Source organism: Tenrec ecaudatus, chromosome 6 (genome assembly GCF_050624435.1).
Source record: "Tenrec ecaudatus isolate mTenEca1 chromosome 6, mTenEca1.hap1, whole genome shotgun sequence".
Lineage (NCBI taxonomy): Eukaryota > Metazoa > Chordata > Mammalia > Afrosoricida > Tenrecidae > Tenrec > Tenrec ecaudatus.
The window spans coordinates 59,462,905-59,469,394 of record NC_134535.1 but is presented as its reverse complement, the minus strand read 5'-3'; the positions used below and the strand labels follow the sequence as shown (position 1 = coordinate 59,469,394).

At 35.9% G+C, this 6,490-nt stretch overlaps 1 non-coding gene across 1 annotated transcript; it reads left to right on the top strand.

The window, feature by feature from the left end:
• Positions 1-246: 246 nt before the first annotated feature.
• On the top strand, positions 247-392 carry LOC142452283 (small nucleolar RNA SNORA79). The gene has a single exon (XR_012785302.1). It is a non-coding gene; the product is annotated as a small nucleolar RNA SNORA79 (small nucleolar RNA).
• The last annotated feature ends 6,098 nt before the right edge of the window (positions 393-6,490 follow it).

The window sequence follows — 6,490 nt, the reverse complement described above, 5'->3', positions numbered from 1 at the left end:
GAACAGTTTCATAACCTTCTTGAGGGAAAAATGGAAAAACATCAATTAAATATCTATCTGCCAGGAACAATGGAAAACTTAGATATTGCTGTTTCATAAATATGTTACTTATAATTACACCAAAAGGTACCCTGTGGCATGGTGGCTTCAGTTGGGCTGCTAATCATAAGGTCAGCAGTTTGAAACCACCAGCCACTCCAGGGGAAAAAATGGGGCTTTCTACTCCCATAAAGAGTTCGTTCCACTTGATGGCTGTTGCTCTCGCCGCCTGGAGCCTTCGGCAATGAGATTGCAGTCCATCAAACAGCAAAGCTCACCTGTCTTCACTCGGAGCGCCATGAGATGGGCTGGCTCTCCTGCAGTGCCTCTGATGCTTGCGGAGTCAAAAAAACAACTGTAAAAATAAAAGAGTTCGTCCCAGAAGCCCAGAGGGGCCGTTTGTCCCTGTGCTGCTGGGTCTCTCTGAATCAGAATTGACATGGTGGCAGTGAGTTTGGTGTTTGGTTTTTCATAATACCAAAAGTTAAAGGCTTACAAATTTAATATAGCATATACAAAATCCTCTAAATAAAAACTCATTGATAGACATTTAAGAAAATATGAATCAATAGGGAGATATTCCCTGTGAGTGGGTTAGGAAACACAAAGTAAAGTTTTCAATGATTTCCAAATTGATCTACTCATTTCATGCAATATCACGGAGTTCTCAATTGAATCCACATTCTACAATTCTTAATGTAGCTTGATTCTAAAATGTACATGGAAACAATCATCCATAATTAAAATTCTCTTTGGAGGCAATGGTGAGTCCGGTGGGATAATTTATTTTCTTACAAGAGACTGAGATCTCGTTGTAGCCAGTGCACTTCCTGTTGCTGTGAGGCTGAATCAGTTTCACTGGCGTTTCCAGGGCAAGGACTGTGGTTCCACTCCTGAAAAATGAGCAGAGGAAAGCCTTATGGATCTCAGTAAACCTTCTGTACCTTATCTGTGGAGGGACAGGATTGGGCAACACTTTGTTTTATTAATTCTCAAGGTCACTAAAAATCAGGATCGTTGTATGGCAGCTAACAAAACAAGTTCTGTAATCCAAACGGTTATTTCTACCTGGAGACTCTCAAGATTGCAGTCATACCTACTGATAGGAAATAATTGTATTCTTATGTCTGGATTTTGTAGATCTAACTACCATATATAAAGAATAATGCCTTCTAAGTTTGTTTACCAACCTCCCTGCTCCAACAATTATTTTTGGAAGCCCTGTTACATACTCCTTCCTCTTTCACAGGCTGTAATGTCCCACCACTGCATGGATTTGTACGATGGCACATTGTACAAGACACAAATAGAGGACAGGGATTCTTATAGGTTAACAGTATTGTCATATTTTTATTTCCTTGCCTTTAGCAACACTAAAAAATAAACAATAGATACTATATTCACCACAAATAAAATGTATCCATGAACCCCATTCTCACAGAAACAACCATCGAATGACCTCATGTTGTAGAATAACATGTCTTCGTAAGGAGGAACAGAATGGCAGCAATGGCTCCTGCGTGTTGAAATATCCAGGCATTATCAGACTATTGCAATGTTTTGAGGGAATTCTTTCTAATTAAAGGTGAACTATTGGCTCTTATATATCACAACATATTTGGAAATAATGTTATAAGGAAGTGATTCCAGATGTTCTCTGAGAAGTCATGAAAGCCCATTTGAGATATATTGATACACAATAATGTATGTACATGTATAAGTTAAATCTATGTGTATACACACATTCATGTATATCACATACAGACACACACACGCATATTCAATGACAAGAAAATAAACCAGAGTTAATGTGGAAATTGAGGGGAAAAAAAGATAACTCTCCATAAACAATTTGCTAAAGTAAATCACTAAACTTAATGGTTGACATGAAACACACAAGGGAACAATTAGTTAGAGTTATGCAAAGGCAAATAAATATGAAGTCTGAACTTCATACAGATTTAATGCTTCTTCAATCCTGCTGATAAGTTTCAAAAAAAGTTGGCTTGACTAGTTAAATCTCAGGAAGAAGTATTATATTCAACTCTAAAATCCAGATGGAGCTACACGACAATGGTGTCCAAAGACAAAAGTAACTGTAATGGTGAAAATAAAACCCCATTGGATAACTTTGAAGAGACCTTTAGAACACATATTAAGATGAAATATTTTCTAAATATTAAGATGAAATATTTTCTAAAAACTTTATTGATAAACAAAATAAAATAAGGGTATTTGAATACTGAGCAAAATAGAATGAAGTATTTTTGGAAAGTCAAATATTTAATTATCTTCTTAACATACATTTTCAGATGTTAAGTATATTTTAGAAAAATGAAAGTCATTGAGGAATAATTCTTTAAAACAGTAATTGTTGATGTTTTTCTAATTATAACAACAGATAATTTAGAGGTCTAGAAAGAAAGAAAATTTCAAGTTTTCAATGCACAAGAACTCAAGAAGGCAATCACATACAAAATTGTATAGTTCTCCATAACGCAGCCAGAACAGATAAGTATTTTTTAAAGATCTAATTGTAAAATCAATCAAAATGTATGGAATTTTAAATACATAATTGAGTGATATATTATGGTACAATCTACAAAACTAGTGAGGAATCTAAAAGAAGAATTTACTTAGTGGGAAATTAAATCACACTTCTGGATTGTTGTTAGGTGACATCCGGTTGCCTTTTGACTCCTAGCGACTCCACAGTCTTTTTTTTTTTTTTTAGCAGATTATCATGTATTTCTTTCACAGAAATTGCTGGACAGTGTTGGACCAAATAACTTTCAGTTAGCTGCCAGGAATGCTCAATACTGTAAAGCTTTTTATGATTCCCCATTCATCTAAAAATTGAATAAAATCCCAATCTAAATCCCTTCAAGATATTTGATGGAACTTGATAAAATGATTTTTAAATTCATACAGAGTAAATGTTTTAGAATAAACAAGATAATGTTCAAAAGACAGGTAGTAAATGGAGGTTTTGTTCCACCATACATTGAAACAAAGTTTCAGAGCTATTTTATGTATGGTGTGGTTGTTAGGCACCATTGTGTCGGTTCCGACCCATGACAACCTTATGCATGACAGAATGAAATTTGGCATGGCCCTGCTCCATCCTTACAATTGTTTGTATGCTTGAGCCCACTGTGGAAGCTACAGTGTCGGTGTGTCTCCTAGAAGGTCTTCCTCTTTTCCGCTGCCCCTCTACCTTACCAACATGATGTCCTTCTCCAGGGACTGGTCTCTCCTGACCGCATGTCCAAGTACATAAGAGGAAGTCTTGTCATACTTGCCATACTTCTGCCGTGACTGGTTTGTATGTCCATTTGGAAGTCCATGGTACACTCAGTGCTCTTTACCAGCACCACCATTCAAACGCATTGATTCTTTTTGACTTCTTTATTCAATATCCAACTTTCACAATTTTATTTATGTATAACCTTAAAAATGAATACAAACCCTAGATTTAAAAAAATGGGTAAGGAATATAACTAGGCAAGTCAAAGAGGAGAAAAGTTAAATGACAAAATGATATGCTCTACTTTTCAGTCAGAAAAATGAAAAGTGTAATGTTCTATTTTAAACCTCATATATAGACAAAATTGTAAAGTTTAATAACATCAACTTGCAGAAATGTGCGGAGCAGTATGTGTGCTGTGGGTTGCTGATGGACAGGCCGCCTGAGACAGTTATTTTGGTGAATAATTTGAGTAGCTCTGTTAAAACCGAAAGCCTAACAATATTTATAGAATTAAAACATGGCAATGTCAAATGACCATGACTGGAGCTGAGGGGTGGAAGGGTGGGGATCTGGTGTCACTATAAAAAAAGTAGATCTTTTTATACTAGAATGTGAAAAGTATTAAGTTGTGGTTACGTAAAAAACAAGATGGACAAAACAAAATGAAATTATTGTGAACTACTATTACTGCATTGCTATATGAATTTAGGGGGAAGTATAAGTATATGCAAATATAATATAAAGTAATGCATATGCATACGAGTACATGCGAAGTGATAAAGTATTTTTCTTTACAAACGTAAGTACAGGGACTTGACTCTAAATACATATTCACAAGCTCCATCATTGTACTTCTCCAGAGAAGGCATAGGGACTAAACATGGTCGATGCCAAACATACGAGGGCCACATCCTGAGACTCCTGGGGCAATATTATTTATCCTTCTTTAAATGTTTTATCTATATTCAAACTGCTTTTCTTTTTATATCCTTGGTTCTAGATTACACTTTGGAAGCAATAATAAAGAAAATGAACACTTATGAAATTGTGTCAGGCAATATTCTAAAATCTACCCTGGACCAATTTATGTAAGAGGAGGCTTCAAATGCTTGTAGGAAATTCCAGTATCTTTTATTTCCATTTTCCAAAAATCTTTCGAAGTCCCTCCTTATGTCCCAAGTTAGACTCCAATTTGCAAGGAGCTCCGGTGGTGATGTAGTGGGGATACTTCAGGTTTCTAACTGCATGAGTGGTGGTTCAAAACCACCAGCCGCTCCTCAGAAGAGCAATGAAGCGTAGCTGCAGGGGTGAACCCAAGACCAGCAAGCTGCTGATTCAAGTCAAAAGAAAAAGCAAGCAAGATTTTCCCAACGTTCACTTAAAATGGAAGCAGGCCACACCTAAAGGAGAGCTCAGGATGGGGCATTGCTGGGCTCACTGCTAAACCCCTGGGAATCCAGGCCCAGCAACGTTGACACAAATCCTTACCCATCACAACCAGTAAAAACTTTTTTGATTCTACTAAGCAAAACTCGAATAGACTTCAATACTTCATAAAACTTAATTTGTGCCTGCATCTTCATAGGCAGGGTGACCCATCACTGAGTCAATTCCAACTCATCCCTCAAGATGATCAGAGAAATGAGCCATAAGATTTTGAGTAGAACTGTCTGGGGAGTTTTCTTGGCTGAAATCTTCATAGAAGTTGGGTCTTTCTTCCATGGATTGACTGGGTGGGTTTGAGTCACCACCCATTCAGTTACCAGTGGGGCACTTAACTATGCTACAACCACGGCTCCTTTGATAATCTTATTTTCTAATATAGGTTTTACATGTAGTTTGGTCTACATTAGGGACAAATATTCAGCTTGATCCATCTTTATGTTGCATAAAACATTTTGCATACAGTTAGCATTCACTTAAAATAAATGCAACTTGAATAATATGGTTGGTTTTGAATATACAGTAGTATGTTTAAAAAAACCATTAATTTTATCACCAGAAGTGAATGTTTTATAAATTATGAAATTTTCTGTATACATTTCAGTAATATTAAATATATACTGACAGTACTGGCTAGAGATCTATGACATCTCGTACTACCAGACATGCAAAGGTGCCACCTGGTGATAATTTACTCAAACTACAGACATATAACCTTTTGCACCTTGATTCTGAAGTCTCAATGCAGTGTTAGTTAGTTATGTTAGTTCATTTATTTTAGCATAAACTGCCACTGAAAAATATAAACGATAATGAAAAAGAAGAAAAGGACTGGCTTACTAAAGTATTTCCATTTAATTTGTGTAATTATGCAACATCGTCGGACCAAGGCCTGCTTCCAGAGTGTCAGATGCAGCAATTCCATCAGTCACTTTCTTTGACTCAACATTCCAACACCGAGTGAAATCTAAAGTTTCCTTATCTCTGTTACCAGTGAAAACGAATGTAGACTATTTCAAATAGACTGTAATTTTCTTCTTTGCTAAACTATAATTAAGCAAGAAATGTGCAGGATTTTCCAATTCCCCAATTAATTGTATGTGCATGTTGCTAGTTTGAAGTTACCAAAATTAATTTTAAAGAATTTTTAAGTACAACAAGTGTGACAGATGGGAAACAATACTAGATGTGAGATTCAAAAACTTGCCAATTTCAGTACTATCCAACCAGGAGCTTCTTCGGTGGTCTTAGCAGTGTTTTTACACTCTGCCATTGGCCATCCCTGTGGAGGGGATGTGTGCTTTTGCACGTTATGTATTTATCTTTTATAATTCACATACATAAAATGAAAAGTCGCCAGTTTTTAAAAATCAATTAATTAAAAATTTTTTAACTTTTCTTTTTGTCCTTTTATCAGGAGCTCTTACAGATATTATAACATTTCATAATTCAATTGCATTAAGCAATATTATTATACAAGCTACCACAGTCAGTTTCAAAACATTTTATTTCTTCTTGAATTCCTTGATATCAATTCCCATTTATCCCCTCCCTACCCCACTCTCCCCACCCACCCCAGGAACCCTCCTTTTTATGTATCTATTTATTTATTTATTTTGCCATATCTGTGTTAGTCAGGGTTCTCTAGAGAAACAAAACCAGTACACTTATGGAATATATATATGGACAGATTTATACTGCACGAAGGAATATAACAGCTACTTAGTCCACACAGCAGTACAGAGGGCTCCGTTAAGC